The sequence below is a fragment of the Stenella coeruleoalba genome (assembly GCF_951394435.1).
Source record: "Stenella coeruleoalba genome assembly, chromosome: 17".
Taxonomy (NCBI): Eukaryota; Metazoa; Chordata; class Mammalia; order Artiodactyla; family Delphinidae; genus Stenella; species Stenella coeruleoalba.
In genome coordinates, this window is record NC_137163.1 from 47369158 (window position 1) to 47388023 (window position 18866).

General features: G+C 48.0%; 1 long non-coding RNA gene across 2 annotated transcripts in view; it reads right to left on the minus strand.

Annotated features, from left to right (window-relative positions):
* The window catches only part of LOC307175915, a 39219-nt gene extending 37408 nt beyond the window's left edge, over positions 1-1811 (minus strand). For both annotated transcript variants that reach the window (XR_013824539.1, XR_013824540.1), the window contains exon 1: positions 1697-1811. This is a non-coding gene — a long non-coding RNA (uncharacterized lncRNA). The remainder of the gene's footprint in view (positions 1-1696) is intronic.
* Positions 1812-18866: the final 17055 nt, after the last annotated feature.

The following is an 18866-nucleotide window of genomic DNA, read 5'->3' on the forward strand; positions in this document are numbered from 1 at the left end:
GGCAGAGTTTTGAATATCTCAAACCTGAGCTAGAAGGATTTTATTTAAAGAAAATAGTGGATATGATTTTTCACTTAAGGAATGCCAGTCAGCAAACCTGACATAATGTAGGAAATTAGCTCTTTTAGCTATGATGCTTTCAAATGCACATGGCTGAAAACAAATTCAAAATAGTCAAAGGAAATTTAAAAACAAAAACCAAACAACAACAACAACCTCAACAAACAAGTACTAGAAATTCAGGGATGCAGCCATATTCAGATACAGTTGGATCTGGACGTTCCAGAGTATCAGCAGGGTTCCAGCTCTCTCTCCATCGCTCAGCCCTGCTTACCTCTGCAAGACTTTATTTTACAGAAAGTCTCTCCTTGTGCTGGATGGTCACTGGGAGTCCCAGAGTCATATCTCCCCAGCTTAGAAATTCCAGAGAGAAAAGACAATTCTTCCATTTTGCTCTGAGACAAAAGTCCTGGGGAGGAGTCTGATAGACTTAGCCGAGGTCAGATACCTACCCATGAGCCAATCACCTGCTTTACTGGAGTTCAGTCCCTGGGCGACTCATCCCCGGGGCCCGTCAGGAGGCAGGATGGCATTATCTGGCAGTTCTCCAAGAAAAGCCTGCTGTTTTTGTAAGATGAAAGGGGAGAGGACATGGATAATGAAACCTGTATCTGCTTCTGTAAAATCCACAGAATCTTACTCCCTGTCCTGTGTCGATGACCATGCAGTAAGCTGACCCAGGAGGTCATTTTCCCCACAACAGTCTTTCTATATATGACTAAGGAACACACTGGTAAAAGAATACGGGAGATAGTCTGAGTATGACAAGTCAGCTAGACTGTTATTAACTAAAAAAGCTGTGTGAAAATATCCTTAAAAAGTTGCCCCCAACTCACTCAAAGTCCAAAGTTGGAGCTGGAAATACAATGTCATGGAGTTTGGATAAGAACAGGTTTTCTCCAAGCTGATCTATGACACAGAGATTAGCGACTTCTAGAAACTATACTTTTTCAAAGAAAAAACATCACATGAGAAAAATGAGGCCTAGAAAAATTAAATGACTTAAGCTAATTAATGGCAGGACTGAGACTAGAGTATACTTTGTGTAATTGGCTATGGCCTTTTTTTGTGTTTCTGTTTTTGTTTTGTTATCACTTCAGAACGAGACAAACTTAAAGAAAGGAAACACAACCAAAACTCAGTGGTTGGAAAAGAGATGGATGTGAACGCCCACTTGTTTCTTACGTATAAAGTTACCCCTCGCAGTGTTTTGGAGGAGAAAACGCTGGCTCTTCCCAACGTTGGTTACATACACAAAGATTCCAAAGACAAGACAAGTGCTTTGCAAACAAAGTAACTAGAACCAGCTCAGGCTTCCCCGCGCCGGGTCCTACGTTCCACGGTCAGAACCACCAACTGTATCCCCCCGGGGAACAAGGTGATTCAGAAAATTGGCGCTTTCAGAGAAGGGAGAAAACTTAGCCGGGAAGAGAGTCAGGAGGAAACTTGCTCAGCTTCTTGCTGGGGTCTGAAACGATCCCAATAGAGTCCTTAAACCCCTCAGGTTTCCCCAATCAAGCACCCTCGCCTCCAACCTGGGCCACCCCAGATCTGACTATCAGACGACAGAAGTCTGCGGACGCACGGAGAGCTGACCACCCCACGAGAAGAACCTATCGCGGCCGCGCCCACTCACCCGCCGCTCCCCGGGAGACGGGAGACCAGCCCGGGGTCCAAGTCCTGGGTGTGGCAGACTCGCCCCTCTCCGGGCCCGGCTCCAGCTCACCTCGCCGCGGCCCGCCTGGGCGCCGCCATCTTGACCACGAAGGGGGTCTCGCGCCGGAGGCCCCTGAGCGGGCGGCCTGAGCGGAGCCGGTGCGCCGGGGAGCCACAGGTCGGCGCCCTACGTCCCCCGCGCGCTCGCGCCCCGTCCACGAGCGACGAGAGTCCCGCACGCAGCGCCCGACCCAAGCTTCCGCGGAACCAGCACCCCGCGCATCCCGCACCGCGGCTCAGGCGGCGCCGAGGGCGGCCCGGGCGGAAGAGCGGGCGCGGGGAACGCGCTCGGTAACCTGGCAACGCGGAGCAACCTGGCGTCCCTGGCGAACCCAGCCTTCCACCGCGAGGAAGCACGGACCCCCGCCCCCGCCGCCCAGCCCGCGCCGCCCCTCGGTCGCTCCGCCCGCCGCTGCCTGCTTGCTATGGTCTTTTAAATCCATGATACAACGTCTGTAAGTAACAAATCTGTTAAACCCTAAATGTTTATGATATTCAAGTAATCCATTATCTGAATTATTCTTGAAGATAAAACATCCGAAGACTTCTTAATTGTATGGCTATACATACATAAAATACACGTGCAGGTAACTTCAAATATAGTATGTGCCTGTCTCTATTCCTTCCCTCTCCGCTCTTTCAAAAAATGCCCCTTTAAAAATTGCACACTCACCATCTGTTAGGTAAATTTGCTGAAACACAGTAAATGTGGAGACAGAAATTGTTATAGAGACTATTCCAAATGGCACTGACACCTGTATTTATGAAATTTTTAAAAGAGTAAGTTAGAGTTGTTTTTTTTTTTTAAATCCCACTACAGTAACACCACATCATCCTAGGTGCCCAGTTCTATCCAATTACATAAGATGGAGAAAGAGAGAGAGAGAGAGAGGAGAAAGAGAAAGAAGAAAGGAAGAAAACCAAGTACTTATGTATAAAATGTTGCTGCCAAAGTTTGAGATTATACTCAAGCATCAATGAACAGAAGGAAAACACTTACAAATTTACAAATGTATTTCATTTATGGTATGAGGGACACAGGTTTAGATTTGCAACACGCTCCCACAAGGGTCAAATTGACCACTTTTTTCTATCTAGTTGCTCTTGAGAGAACAAAACAATTGAAACAGATGCCATTCAATTCCAAGTCTATAGCTTAGACCATGGCACTGCACATGAAATATTGTTCATTCAGAGTCAGCACATAGCAAGAGTAATTTATACTCTCAGAGTGTTTGCTCTCAAGTCAATAGCAGAGAAGCCTTGAATAAAAACGTTCCCATTACTTTCCATTGTAATAGATCTTACTCATAGCCCATGAAACAGTGGTCAGAGGAGATTTATTCTTTGTCCACCATATTATATAATCTCTCCACTTTAAGCCATCCCCCACTCGGCGATTATTTTTTAAATATGTTACTCGTAGTCAATATTAATTTACATTTAATCTTTCTTAGCATTAGGAGAGTATTATTTTGTACAGGCTCAGAAACAAATCTCCCGAAATTCCTCCCTGATGCTCCCTTCAGGCTGAAAATGCATTGCAGGGTGCCTGCAGTGACTTAATTCTAGTTGGCAGAGCCCTGGCCACACACTAATTTCATTAGCCTCAAACTCCTGGATTTGAAAGATCCACTGAATATGATTCCTGTCCTCTGACATGTCACTTACTAACCAATTCAGTGTGCATACAGAGGAGAGAAAGGACTTGCTCAGCTCTGGCCCACCGGCAGGCAGATGAGAATTCCCAGTCAGAGACACTGTTTACATCTGAGTGGTCATTCTTGCCCGGGTTCTCATTTTCAGGAAGGAAGTTCAATCCAGGCTTTGCTGGCAGCTGCAGCATTTGTTACATCCATTACTAGCTCCTTGTTCCTTCCTGCCCCCCAGTGCTTAGCATCCCCCATTTCAGTCACTAAGTCTTCCTTCCCCCAGCCTAGAAGCTTACCTCACCATAAAGTTTTATCTCAAATGATAGGTTTGGCACATTCCCCACAGCAACCCACAGGGACTGGGGAAAAGAAAACTCAAATCTCTGGAGAGCTAAGAATTCAACCATTTAGAGGAGTTTCTTTTATACAGGACAGTCTTCATTGAGCTGAACCCTGCAATCCCAGAGAAGATTCACCTACCCGTTCTTTTCCTCTTTCCCTAAAGTGACTGTGTCTTTGAACAAGGGATCTGTGTTCCACTATTCTCTCTATTCATTTTGCAGGTTTACAGAGGCTGGGAAACTGGGGACTGGACTTACATGCCAGGAGCTTCTAAGATCACACGCAAAAATAAGGCTACTGGAAGAGATTGTTGGAATCTATCTCTGTATATTTGAACATGGGCAGTGGTTAACCAGGATACTCACACCAAGCTTATATCCAGCTTGCAGCACAAGCTACAAGTTGGTGCATCCCTCCTACTACCAGCCTCTTCTCAATAAATGCAGGTGAAAACTGGGGGCTCTTTTCCCTCAGCTGTTCAATCCAAATGAATAGCTGCAATTTGCAAATTAGAGGAAAATGACAGTGTTTTCTCTGAATGGTTTTGGTCCCAACGCGCACTGCTAATGCTGGCATTCAGTTCCTTTCCTTCCCAGCCCAGGGAACGGGGGAACTAAGCATAAGGCAAGCGTTCTCTTTTCTTGCAAGTGCCTCAGATCCACACACCAGAGAAGGAATCAGCTCCCCCTGGAATCTTTTTCAGCAAACACAATCCTTCACCTAGTCTGCAAGCTCTCTCTTGACTTTAAGATTTCACTCTTTTTTCGACAGGCAGGCCCATCTGCAAGCTCCCAAGCTCCAAGTGAAGGCACCAAAATAATTTTTAAAATGTCAAACAGCAAATGTGCCTTCAACCCCCAGAGCTCCAGTAAAAATACTGTGAGTTGCCCCTGTGGTTCTCAGGTGACCTCTGGCCTCATCCTCCCTGCAGCGCTGCCTCCTCAGGTTCTCTAGTTTAAGCTCAGAGGTAAAGGAAGTGCTTCTGAGTTTTGCTTCCGACAACCCAGGCTCTTCCTGAAAGCATTACCTCAAAGTGAAGGCTGCCCAGAAGCACTTTTGGCCTTGCAAACATCTAGAGGTGGCATACTCAACAGGTGCTAGGGATGCTCAGAGGCTCAGAGGGGCCATACCAGGCTGCAGCTTTAGACAGGCACCCCTCCTTCTGGCACAAACACAAACTTCATACCCCTGGGTGCTGATGTAGTGACAGCTTGAATCTCACAAGGAGTCCCCTCCAGAAACCCAACATGCTTCAGGAAAGGCACTTGAGAGGGAGCCGACTTTTTAGCTACGGGGAGCATAAGGGTCAGCCAGAACATCTGGAGAAGGGACTAACTGAGCTTGGGTCCTACCAGGCAGGGAGAGAGCTGTGCATTAGGAAAGGATCACTTCAAGACAGAGAGGAACAAAAAACTTGGAGATAGGGGTAGAGAAGGAAAAGAGAGGCAGAAATTGAAAGGGAGAACATAAAAACAGAGAGACAAAAAAAAAAAACAGGGAGAAAGAGACACAAGGAGAGAGACACACAGGAAGAAAGACAGAGAAACAAGAGAACCCATAGTCACGCAGACCCTGAAACTCAATTTCTTCATCCAGAAGCCATCCATCTACACCCAGGGCGGCACAGGAGCCGTGGGGCCGAGGCTGCGGGAGCAGGCCGTGAGAGAGCACTGCAGCACCGCCCACCGCTCAGCGGGCCCGATCCGCCGTCCTCGCATCTTCCGCCGTTGCCCGCCTGCACCCGGAGCTAGAGGACCGCCCGGCCTTGCTCAGCGCACCCTACTGCCTCCCTCCAGGCGCCTTCTTGTCTGGCTCTGAGAATCGTCCTCAAAACCCAGGACTGGGGTTGGGGGCTGCGTTAGGGAGGTCGTGGGAAAGGATGGGCACAGGGTGAGTGCAGGAAAAGCGACTGTGTCTCGCAGTTAGCATGAGCTCACCTCCGGGCTCTGAGCTGGCAGGAGTAGAAAGCTGATCGCCCGGCTCCTGCCAGTGGCCGGATCGCAAAGGCAGTTTAGACGGTGCAAACAACTGCCCAGAGCAAATCACCTGGGGGCACGTCTGCGGGTGGCTTCTCCCCGCTTGAGGACAGTCCCCACGCCTTCCGCCCCATGCCCTCGCAGAGATAGGTGACAGGTCGGGAAATCCAACCCGAGCGAAATGGGCAATTCACGTCCAAATGTAGGTGAAGACCTAGCCTTCGGTTTAAGAACTGCCTCCCTAAGCTCTTCTCGAAATTTTCCAAGGCAGCTGCAGCTTGTCGGGCCGCTTGGGGCAGGGAACCTGGGGAGTTGAGAAATGCCTAGTTTCTAGGCGTCTTCTCATCTTTCATATTCCTTGCGCCTAAGTGGCTCTCACAGGAGCCCGGCACTTTTACAAGCCTGGTTTGGAACCATATTTCACTCGAATGCAAACCCATTTAAATCATCGCCTTGTTTTTCGGAGACTGTTTCTTGTCAATGGGGCCATAAATCCAGAATGTCAAGCCGGATGGAGTGGAGCGCGGACAGGGGAGAGATGGAAGGGAAAGGAATCAAGCAGGGAAAGTACCTCCTCGGGTGAGGTGGGAGGGATTCGGCAGGATCTCCAGGGTGGAAATGAGCGAAGGCTGACCAGACCCCGCACCCCTGGAGTCCAAGCCAGCCTTCAGGATAAAGAGCGCGGGGAGCTACGGCGCGCTCTGCCCCGGAGGGAGCGCCCCCCTACCTGGAAAAGCCTCAGGATGTTGGCTACCAGGATGGAGACCGAACTCCCCGAAGCCCCAATCACTCCAACTACTTTCTCGGGCTTGACGAAAACCGGAGGCTCGCCGTTGGTGCAGCGCACTTCGGAGGTGTCCTTCTGGATGAGCGCCTGGACGAAAGTGAGCGACTGTTCGAGCGCATAAGTGTCCCTGGAACAAGTGTCCAGGATCCGCGCTCCCAGCGTCACGTTGGGCAGCAGGTTGGGATCGCTGTTGATCTGGTCCAGGGCGTAGAGCATCGCTTCCAGCCTGTGGATCCCGTTCTCCCTCTTGATGTCGCCGCAGGGCACTCCGCTGGGACCCTTCGCGTGCACCGGGAACAGCCCCCCGAGGGTGACGTCCCCCTCGACCCGAATGGAGTGCGGGGCGTACATCTCCTGGCCGCGCGCCGCCGCCGCCAGCGCGCGCAGAAGCACCTCCAGCACGCAGCAGGGAAACTTCATCAAAGTCAGGGCGCGGAGCAGCTTCCCCAGGTGGACCATGCTGCTCCCGCGGCTGCGGTGGTGGCGGCGGCACTCGAGGGGACGGTGGCGGGCTCGCCGGAGTCCTGGCCCCTTGGGGTGAGCTCCTCCGGGGAAGCCCAGGGTCTCCTGCGGGCGAGGAGGGTAGGGGCGCCCGGGGAAGGGCAGCCGGCGAGGGTGGGGGGTCCCGCGGCGCCTGCCAGCTTGGGGCGCCGTGCGCTCTTGGGTTCCCCGGCCAGCGCGCCGCGCTCGAGCTCGCGCTCAGCGAGCTTGCAGCTCGAGCTCTCCAACAGCCCAGCACTGGGGAGAGAGCGAGGATGGCTATCGCTTTAAATGCGCGTTCGGCTCCCTCTCCTCCTCCGCCCACTCCCTCCCACCCTCGCTCGCTCTCAGGCTCTCCCCACCCTTCCCAGCGCCCACCCTCCCCAGGGTTTTGCATCATCACGCAGGGAGGGGCTGCGTGCTGAGGTAAGGGGGGAGGGAATGGGTGGGCGGCTGTGGGGGGGGCGGAGTACCTCCGATTGGGAGTTTCGAGGTCCCCAGGGAATCTGGGGATTGCAGGTCGCAGGCGAAGGCTGAGCTCCTGCTTCGGTCTCACCTTTGAAGCCGCTCGCTCGACCGCCTGCACCCACACGCACATTCTAGGCACAGGGTGGCATCAGCCCCGGACAGGGCTGTTCTAGCTGGGGCTGACTGCTTCCAACCCTGAGGTCCGGAGCCGGGACTGTCAGCGCCGGGAGAATGCGAGGTAGTCGAAGGTGATGCCGCCAAGCATGAAGGCTAGTAGGGAGACCCCAGTCTGTACTGCTAATTCGTCTGTGCCAGTTTTTCCTAAGAAAAACACACATACACACAGGAGGCTGATTGATGACCTAAAGAACCTTTACGCAGAGACTTCTTCGGGGCCAGGCACTGGGCTAGCCTGTAGGGAAAGACGCCAACAAGAAATGCTGGGAATGGAAATGCATCTTTGGTCTTCAGGGGTTACTGTGGCCGGAGCCGGATGAAGTAACCCTGGTCTCCAGTAAATCTGTGGCGGATTCGCTCCTTTTCTTCCTTTCATCGCAAGAGATGGAACAACTGAGAACTCTGCAGAGCGCACTTTCTTCTCTGGCGCTGACAGGTGTAAGGCTCCCTCCTATCCAGTTCCAGAGATGCTTTTGGGCTGATGTCAGGTTTCCTCGGGCAGGAAATAGCAAGAAAGAGGTGGCAGTAGGAGGAGCAGACAGAAATCTCCCCATCAATCCAGTGATCCAGTGATCCATTCTTCTTTTTTTTTTTCTGGCTGAAGATTTGGGGGGTTTGGGGAGTGGAATCAGGATGCCAGAGCAGGTTGTAGTGCAGTTAGGAAGCTGTTTTTCAAAGGTGTCCCCTCCTGCAGGTCCAGCCCAAACTTGGCCCATTAAAGCAACAAGTGGCCCTAGTTCCTACACAAGGAAGGGCAATGTATCTGCCCTTGGTGCCCACGTGTACTGCTTATGGTGGTCTCTACTCTTGCTGAGCCTTTCTGTTGGAGTGCAGCGAAACTGCCTTATACAGAATTGAGGGCGCAGAGAAAACCAAAACAAGACTATACTTTCTGTTGTAATGTTAGTGTACTAAAGAAAAATGTCCTTGCACATAAACAAAACAACACACACACACACCCCTAAAAAGTCAGAAGTTGGGAAGCTGGTTGTCTCTTCCACCAACCACCTGTCTGACCTTGGCACTTCTGTTCCTGTGCCTGAGTTTTACTTTGCCCATCTGTAAAATGATGAAATTGAATTGAATGTTTTACACGTTAACTTCTAACTTTCAAATCCTCTGTTGAAATAGGTCATGCACCTTTGGCCATGGTGTTCTTTTTAGACCAATATCCTTTGTTGCTTTATGTGTAGGGCACCCGCTTTTTGATACCCAAACAACACTTCAAACATTTCCTGGTACAGAGGATTTTATATTTTTTCTTGTTGACCACCCATTTATCTTCCTTCTAGGGAGAGTCCAGTCCATCATTTTCTTTTCAGACATGCCCCTCCTCCAGGTTTCAATACTTAAGGTTTGAGGCGGAAAAAAACCTTCTGGCTACAGTGTTCAAGGAAGGGAATAGAGGCTAACAAGAGTTATGCAGGGCTAATCCCTGGACTTCTGCTGGAGTAACGAGGTTGATGACATAGGGTTACCACTGTCCAATAGACAATCCGTGCCGGAGTTAAAAGAAAAAGGAGCCTCCTTCCTCTAAATGCTTTATGTATATCTTTTGGACAATGTTACACTATTTGATTTTGTAAAAACATACCATTTTACTGCCATCTTCAAGAAAAGTGATGTAAAAACTATGAGAAGCTACCCCTGTATACAATGTGATCATCCATCACTCATAGATGTGATGCCCTGCTATATAAGTGCACACCTTGTGCAACCTTATGCTGTGATGCGCCCGCCCCTTCCAGCCAGCCCTGGAGCTGCGAGCGTATAAGCCCGCAGCTGTGCCAGAAGCTTCCACATAAACAGGGAAATATTTGGATCCCATAATGAGAAATACCAGAGAGGAGAAAAGGCAGAGAGAAGAAGGGGTGGGGAAGAGAGAAAGGGACCTGGTTAAAACATGTGAACTCCTGGATCCACATGTGCCTGAAAGATTGCCTCTTTCTTTTCAATTATATAGTATTTTATTTCTGTTGTTTGAAATCAAAATATCCTCTTGTAACTCACCTATTCTGCTATTCAATACATTGGATCAAAAAGGCTGGAACAAGTGAAATAGATATCCTGGTAAGGCAGCATTAGCTAATTTGGAAAGGGGGAAAGAAGCAAAGCAATAGAAAGGCATCCTTGGGAACACAAATACTGTGATCCTAGTATTTAGGCATCAGTACCTGAGGCTATATTTGATAGAGACTGTATCCTTATTTAGTTTTTAATTTAAGGCTATTTAGTAGGCACTTGGTGCCAAAAAATATATTTGAAGAGCTGTGTTACAAGTAAGAACACTTGATTTTTCACCTGCCCATGTGAAGATCTATGTTCTCCTCTTCCATTTCCAGGTCACAGCTTGCAATTGCTCAACAAATAGTTCTTGGCTGACTGTTGAATGTTGCCTTATTCTGTGTTCTCTCTTTGCTCTCCTCATTCTCCCCAAACATCTGGCAGCAATCATTATCTTCTTTTTGTTGCAGTCATCTGTGTGCATGTTTTATTTCCCTTGCTAAGCTGGAAGATCCTTGAGGGTAAGGGGCTAGGTATTATAAGGGGCTAGGTATTATTTATCTTTTTACCTCGGACAATGTTCAGAATGGTGTTTTGTACCTAAGAAGCACTCATGTGTTGAATGAATCAGAATTGGTTTGCCATTCCCCACTACCTTTATCTCACAATAACAGAAACATTAAGTGGGCAGAGCAGAACCGACGGCAAATAAATTGTCCTCTTAGTCACAGAATGCAGTTTCTAGAACTTAAAGAATAATTAGTAGATTTTGAAATAATTTTGTTTTACAAAAATTTCGTAAGATTGAAATACTCTAACCTTAAAGCTCTCGATCAACTCTAAAGGAGGGCTTTAATTGGCTCTTCCTGAGTCAAGTGTTTATTCCTGGGCCGATAACTGGGGCCATTGTCATAATAGAAAATGTGATTTGTTACCAGAGAAAGAGGAAAGTGATGCTGGGCTTGCAAGATATTTATATCTTCAGCCAGAGTGCATAGGATCTGGAACTTAATTGGTGACGCAGTATTTGTTTGAGATTATATGAATGAAAAATCTTTGTGTAAGAGTGATTAATCTAAAACTTGGCCAGTCATTGTCCTAGTGTCATATTAAATTGCAGGAGAATCTAGTTTTAGGCACAAAGATCATAAATATAAAATGTGTTCCCAGGTTTGATTCTGTGTAGTCAGTAATCTATACTCACCCACTCATTAATAAAAATGAAAGTTAAGGACTCAGTCCTAACTTATATGCTTAGCATTGTATTTTGCTAACAATCTCAGTTTTATTTTCTTTGTTCTCCCCTGTCCATCATCTTCTGCAGAAAATAATGTCTCCACTTCCAATTCCCTGTCTATTTAAATCCAATTTGTAATTTATATAGTTGTCCTCCTTAAGGGCTGCTGCTTCTGCCACAGTAATGTACTCTGGCCATTATTATACTCTTCCATCTTTCATGGAGGTCTCCATCCATAGGTTTTGTTTTCATAGCTTTTTTTTTTTGGCGTTACGCGGGCCTCTCACTGTTGTGGCCTCTTCCAATGCGGAGCACAGGCTCCGGACGTGCAGGCTCAGCAGCCATGGCTCACGGGCCCAGCCGCTCCGCGGCATGTGGCATCTTCCCGGACCGGGGCACGAACCCGTGTCCCCTGCATCGGCAGGGGGACTTTCAACCACTGAGCCACCAGGGAAGCCCTATACTTACGATTTTATATTTGCTTATTTACTTTTGTCTCCCCCCTCAGCTCAAGAGAGACTATATTCATCTGTGTTAATCACTGCTGTGTTTCCTGAACATGCCTATAAATCATACTGAAGAATGGTGCCTGAACTTTGGTAAGGGATCAATCAATTTTCTTGGCTGGATGAAGAAATGTGTTCATAAATTAATGAACAGATCTTCGGGGCTTCTGACTTGAGGACTAATGGGAAGAGGATGGCAAACGGTTGGGACAGGGTACTGCAAGAAGTAGTATTTGGAGTACTCTGATAGCTATCCTAACAGATAAGATTGTGTTCATTTAAGTAGTTCTAATGAGAGAGCTGGGAACTAGGGACACACAGCATTAAGGTTTTTATAATGCATTCTGTAGAGTTCTTTTTAAGTCTGTACAAATATCATTGAAAATATATGCATACATATACACCTCTGTTACTTTACTCAGCGCTTTACGAGAGTCCCTCAAGGAAGGGGTAGTAGCAACTCTCAGTATCCTTCCTTTATGATGAGCTTAATTTATTCAAAGTTACATCATAATTTATTTGTAACTGTGAAACTAGACTTAGTTATTGAATAGACCCTCCCTAGAAACGTATGACATTAATAAAACCAACAAAACTTTGTTCAGTTTCCAATGATAGACACTACAGACTCAATTATGGGCCATCCAGTTTAATGAAGGGAAGAAGTGATTGAACAAATATAGAGCAAACAGAATATGAAGTTTTATCCTCCATTAATATTAGTAACGGATAGTGTGGGCTCCAATGCCTTCAAGATAGCTTGAGACCATCATCTCTGTGTCATGGGCAGGGGGATGTTCAGCCAGGATGTCTTTCACTGTCACTGAGAAAAATTTCCATAATATATAATGATACCTACTGAAACTGATATGGGGCATTTGGGTAATAAGGAATCCATTAGCATATTTTTCCGGAAGCCTTGACTACAAAATGAAGACAGTAGATTTGGACACTTTCAGCCATGAAGAAGTTGTTTGGATAGTCATCTTTATGCCTAATGAAATAAGCTTATTTCATCTCTGCAGCTTCCCATATACCATTTTCCCACCTCTGTTTTATGTTTGGAAAGACTTTTAGAAATTGAAAGTCAAGTTAAAAAGTGAGTGACAACTTAAATGATATATGGAATATTTTGCTGACTTACAAGAGCATGCAGAATTAAATATGACCCAGTTCAAATGTTTATTTTCACGTGTATGTTGAGGTGGCGTTTCCAAGGTGCCAGAAAATGAGAATTCACCTTCCAGTGTGTGTTACCAGTTCTGTTCATTGCACAGAATCATCTTCATAAAACATACTGTTTTCTATGTACCTGGTATATATCTCAATTAGTTTGAAGAATTTCTCAGATACCTCTTAATATGTAGTGCTCCAATTCCAATCTTGCCATGTCCTGTACCAGTGACACAGCACACAGGAGTTTTATTTCTCTTTATTTCTCTGGGTTGTTCAGAACCCAATGAAAGAACAATGGAATGGGATCCAAGAGATCAGGGTTCTTGTCCCAGATTTACCATAAAATAATTGTGTCCTCTTGGGAAAATTATAGTCATTCTAGGTCCCTTTACTTTACTTTGACAGAGCTGCACTAGATGACCCCAAATAATATAGCACTCTTTCAGTAGTAGCTTAGATGTTATTGGTATTCTGAAACAAATGAAGACAATGACACATGGAGCTGTGCAACATCTCTGTAACTCTGTTGTCTTAGAGTTGCCTCCATTTTACAGATGATAAGATGACTGTGCATAGAAGTAGATGTTTGGAACCAGCGGTTCCAAAATAAGTGGAGGTAAACCGCACATTTCCTTCCTTCCTGAAGCTCACTTAGCCAAAACATAGGCTTCTGAATATTAAGCTGTAAAGCATATTATCGGTACATTTTAAAAGAAGCTATTCTTCTAGGATTTCCAATTAATAGCAGGAGGTTTTGAAATTCTTAAAAGATCATCGAATTTTGTGAGATTTACAGCTCTATTTTCCTGTAAAGCAAGTTGTATTGGTGCCAGACAGTCATCTGAGCTTCTGGATGCTTCTCTGAACCTCTTGAAGTTTTCTTCTTGCTATCTGAAATTCATGCCAGATAAGCCTTTTTCTAGAGCGTATGTACAGACTTGTGTATTTTTATATAGGAAAACGATGCAGTGAGTCAAGTCGGGGGTTAAGCCCTCATTCTCAGAGTGGTATTGAGCTCCTGGTGAAATATAATCATCATTTCCTCAGAATCGAAAAGCAGTTATCTCAGGTGTATAATCCCATTAACTATTTATACATTTACGTATGATACATGGATTCATTGTACCTACGAGGTGTGTTCTCTTTGGGAAGTACAAAGCTCTTAGAGACATAGGTTGTTCATTTTTTGCTTTCCCACAAATACTGTGACCCTTTGAGCAGGAAGGTCTATATTTTACTAACATCTAGAACCAGCAGTTAACACGGTGTCTAAGATGTAGTCAATAAATATGAAATAGATAAATGAACACATTTTTATGTAAGGGCCAGGACATGGACAAATAGAAATTTTTCATTTTCAGTCACAAAGCAACAACAGACATAAAAATGATACAGACAACAAGTGCTACGGTCATTCAAAGAAGGCATAGAATAGATAGAAGGATCTCCTCTATGGCACAGGGAACTATACTCAATATTTTGTAATAACATCTGTATGGGGCACCTGCTCCACACTAGGCCCTATGACAGGTGCTTACATACTTTCCCTCTCCCCCATCCTATGGGGAAAGTACCTCTGCTATAGATTTAACATTTGCCTCCCCCAAAATTCATATGTTGAAATCCTAACCCCCAAAGTGATGGTATCAGGAGGTGTGGCATTTGGGAGGTGATAAGGTCATGAGGGTAGAGCCCTCATGAACAAAATTAGTGCCCTCATAAAAGAGACCCCGCAGAGGTCCCTCGACCTTTCTGCCATGGGACGTTACAGAGAAAACACGCCAACTGTGACCCAGGAAGAGGATACTCACCGGACTGTGAATCTGCTCGCACCCTGATCTTAGACTTCCAACCTCCAGAACTATGAGAAATAAATTTCTGTTGTTCATAAGCTACCCAGGCTCTGGTATTTTGTTATAGCAGCCCAAATGGATTACGATCACCTCTGTCCTTAGGTTTCAGACCCAGAAACTCAACTTTGTAGAGGTTACGAGAAACCTAAAGCCACTCAACCAGGCAGAGGCAGATTTGAAATTGAAGTCTCCAATTCCACATGTAAGTCCATCAGACCCTGTCTCCAGACATGATGTCATGAACAAGAGCTAATGCAACAAAGAGTTTACACGCAGCAAAACAATTAGCAAACAAAGTAAGAATATAGTAGACCGACTGTTTTTGTCACCCAATAGCCATTCACCACTCTTCCAGTTGAACAGAAGCCATGCCCCGTGGGCACATTCAGCCCTGCTGTTTTCACTTCCCAATTTGAGGGGTAGGGAATTATTATCCCTCCTGGCCATCAGCACCCTGACCTCTACCACCCACCGGGCCAGCTTCAAGAACAGCTGGATCCACCTGTTCAAATGAAACAGGTCTGCTCTCTGTGGTGTTGGCTTCTAGTTCAAGCAGCTCTCCCCACATGATAGCAAAGCTGGCTCCCAGCGGTTGCAAGCATGAATCCTACCAGCCTAGCAGTCCCAACAGATACCTTTTAAGTATTTGTTCCCCAAAGCTCCAGTTAAAAGTCCTAGGCTGATTCCAATTTGACCTGCTCTGGACAAACATTTTCTTTAGAACCAAGAAGGCTGCCAGACAAAATACAGGATGCCCGCCTCGTTAAAGCTGAACTTCAGATAAACAGTAATTTTTTTAGTAGAAGTATGTTGCATGCAATGTTGAAGACACCCTAAAAAGTCGTGGTTTTCATCTGCGGTTCAGCTTTAACTGGGCGCCCCGTGTGGGCTTTGCCGGCTGTGGTGGGCGCCGCGCTGGGTCGGCGGGGACGGTGGGGGACTGTGGCCCGAGCTGGGTTGCACACCCAGCCCACAGCGTGCAGGGAGAGAGGGGCAGCCTCGTCTCCGCTGCAGGAGCTGAGACGGGGAGAAGGGGAGCGCCCCAAAAGGAAACCAGCTGCCCCTCCCAGGAGAGAGGAGATGGCTGTTCAGCAGCCAGAAACAGCAGAGGAGCCAGAGCACAGAAGCGGCGGCCTCTGAGGACGCGGCGCACATATTTCTGGTGGGCGAGGGGCACGCGGGCCGGTCCGTGGGAAAGAGGGGAGCCCGCGCCGGGCCCTCCGCCTCCCGAGCCTGTGCGTTTCCCTAAAAGAGCAGCAGCTGTGCAGACTGACTGTTCACAGTTGTGATAAATCGCCTTAGGAAAGCACTTCGATTAAAGTCACATCTAACTAGAGCGCAAGAAGTCATCCCTGAACAAATCAATTGCGAGAGGGGCAGCTCTGGGCGCGCACCCACCCCGCTGCTGTTTTGCTTTCCCCGCAGGACGAGGGCCGCTCACTGGGTCGCGGGGACAGCGCGCTGTCTCAGCTGGGGAAGAGGCGCTTGCTCAGGACACATGCAAAACCCAAAGTGTGAAAGGAGGCCTTTATTCCATTCCTTTGGGGGATTTCTTAATGACGTAAAGCCCAACTTGGTTTCAGATCTGCCTGTCGTTTCCGTGACAGAACCTTCCTGGGGCGGGTCCACCAGCAGCGGGGTGGCCAGGCGCCACAGGGCTGTGCTCTCCTTCCCAAGCCAGTTCATCTCCATCTGTAGCATTTTCAGAGAAACTCTCGGATAGGTTTTCTCCAACAGGTTCTTTTTCCTTCACTTTATAAAGTCATTCTCCTGCACAAAATGAACGGCCTGAAGACATCACTGAGCCTCTTTTTCTCCCAGGGTCAGGGCCAGCACGGCCCCCAGACCACAGGGGCGCAGGACCTCACAATGGGCTTCAGGCCTTCCCCTCCCCTCCCGCCCCTCCCACCCCGCCCTACCCCTCCCCTCCTCCCCTGCAGAAATCACATCCCTTTCTCCAGACTCCCCACTTCAGCTTGACTTCCCGCAGATCTTTACCCTGCCAGTTAGTAATTCAGGACTAATTAGGTGATTGCTTTCATTTATGGTAGCAGTTGTGGGGGGGTGGATGAAATGGCTTTGCCCCTATTCTTGTTGGAAAAATAAATTACACCCACTGTCACTTGAGATCTTATTTTCCCCCCAATCAAGCAAATTAGCAGCGTGGTTCATTTTCCCAGCATTCACTCCTGAACAGATGGCAGTGCCCTGGAACGTGGCTTAGAGCTGTGTGGTCAGTGCAATTGTTTGGGGCTGTTTGTGCCCACAATGAGAGGAAACGCCTGTCTCCGGAAAGAAAAGTGGCCCTTGTCTTGCTTAGGCCAACGAGCTGCCCAGAGCGCTGCCCGCCTGGCTTCTGAGGAAGATGTACACCGCCATCTAGTGGATATGGGGGCTCACTGCAGTGTGCTCGTTCTCCCGCCTTTCCTTCTGGCCGGTAAGAACAAGCAATACTGCTTCTTGTAAGTTCCTAAAAATAGGGGAGGCCTTATATCACCAGGAGTGAAATGTTTGCCTCAATGTCTGTAATGAAAGTGCAACCCCATGCTTGCACAACGTCTATCTTGTCAGTAGCCCTCTTTCATCCCGATGTTTAGGTCCAAGACAGGATCGTCATTGTCTGAGCAATGGGTATCTCTCCGAAGCTGGGTAGTTCTCCCCTGTCCCAAGTAGTGTGGGAGGAGACAGTCAGCACCTTCACAGACGCCTTCATCTCTGCAGCCTCGCCATCACTCCTCATCTCGCCCACAGCAAGCCCGATTCCAAAGTGCACAGGGTAGAGGCGTTCGAAAGTTGGCTTGTTCAACCAGGGGCATTGCCACTTCTCAGAGGGAGCCAGAAACACACCCACATCCTAAGACTCTTTTCAGTCTTGGCGTTGAGCGGGTTCGCACTCTGTCCCCTGACTACTCACAAGTCAGTGTCTTTTTCCTTTCCGCTCATTCTACCTACATGAAGAGCACGTTGATCTCCCCAGTTTTAACACAGGAACCATGATTTTCTTGGGTTTTGTGTATGGGGGGGGGAGAGAATGGGAGAGAGAGCAAGTACATCCCAATATGGAAGGGCTTGGGGCCGTGGTTCTCAACCAGGGGCAATTTTGCACCCAGGAGACATTTGAAAGTGTCTTGGGACACTTTGGATGGTCACAGCTTACGCGAGGCTAAAAGTCCTTCCATCACAGGACAGGCCCACAGCAAAGAAGCATCCAACCCCACCCAGCAGTCATGCTGAGGCTGAGAAAGCCTGGTTTAGGCTCGCAGATATCGCCCTCCAGCAAGCCGGTTGGAACACTGATTGTCCTCAAATGGCCCACACTGCAGAGGCTGTGGATAGATAATGCATCCTCTCCCAAGTCAGTACTGACCACCGTTTTTCTTCTTTTAGACTCTTCCATTTTAAACATAATTTAGCTGTCTCTTTTTTTCCCCTCTGCTCTGCTGAGAAGAGAAAGGATTGGAAAGGGGGAGGGGAAGGTGACAGAAAAGGAGGATTAGAGGCCTGACCTGTTTCTCCTGGAGAAGCTGGGCACATTCCTCTCTCACACGTGCTTTGTGACCCAGCAGGGTATAACTAAAAGCACAATAATTTGCTTGTTATTCAAGTCAGGCATTAGTCCGGGTAATGGCGTGCTTGGTGTAGACATGGATTTCCTTGTTTGGAGCTAAGCACAGGACTAGCTGAATTCTCCATGGGGAAATCTTGATTTGTTCAGGTCTTTCATGTTTTCTACAGAGAAGGGATTATGTCTTCCTAAAGAGGGGCGTTGCTTAAAAAGCTACAGAGTGTAAGAAAAGGATTTAGGGCAGAGGGGCCTGTGGTTACGTAGCGGAGGGGTACAGGGAATTTCAGAGCCAAGGATTATTTAAAGCCATAGAGTTAAAAAAATAATTGCTTTAGGGACTTCCCTGGTGGTGCAGTGGTTAAGAATCTTCCTGCCAGTGCAGGGAACACGGGTTCGAGCCCTGGTCCGGGAAGATCCCACATGCCGTGGAGCAACTAAGCCCCTGAGGATAGGTGCCAACTGGCACTCACCAGCCCGAGAGGTTTGTCTGCTCACCCGCGGGGGCAGGCGGGGCTGCAAGCTGAGGATCGGGCTTTAGTCGGAGCGCAGGGAGAGGACTAGGGTTGGTGGCGTGAACATAGCCTGAAGGGGTTAGTGCACCGCGGCTAGCGGGGGGTGGGGGGGGTGTAGTCCGGGAAAAGATCTGGAGCTCCCGAAGAGGCAAGAGACTTTTACTTCCCTCTTTGTTTCCTGCTGCGGGAGGAGAGGGGATTAAGAGCGCTGCTTAAAGGAGCTCCAGAGACGGGCGCGAGTCGTGGCTAAAAGCGCGGACCCCAGAGACGGGCATGAGACGCTAAGGCTGCTGCTGCCGCCACCAAGAAGCCTGTGTGCGAGCACAGGTCACTATCCACACCCCGCCTACGGGGA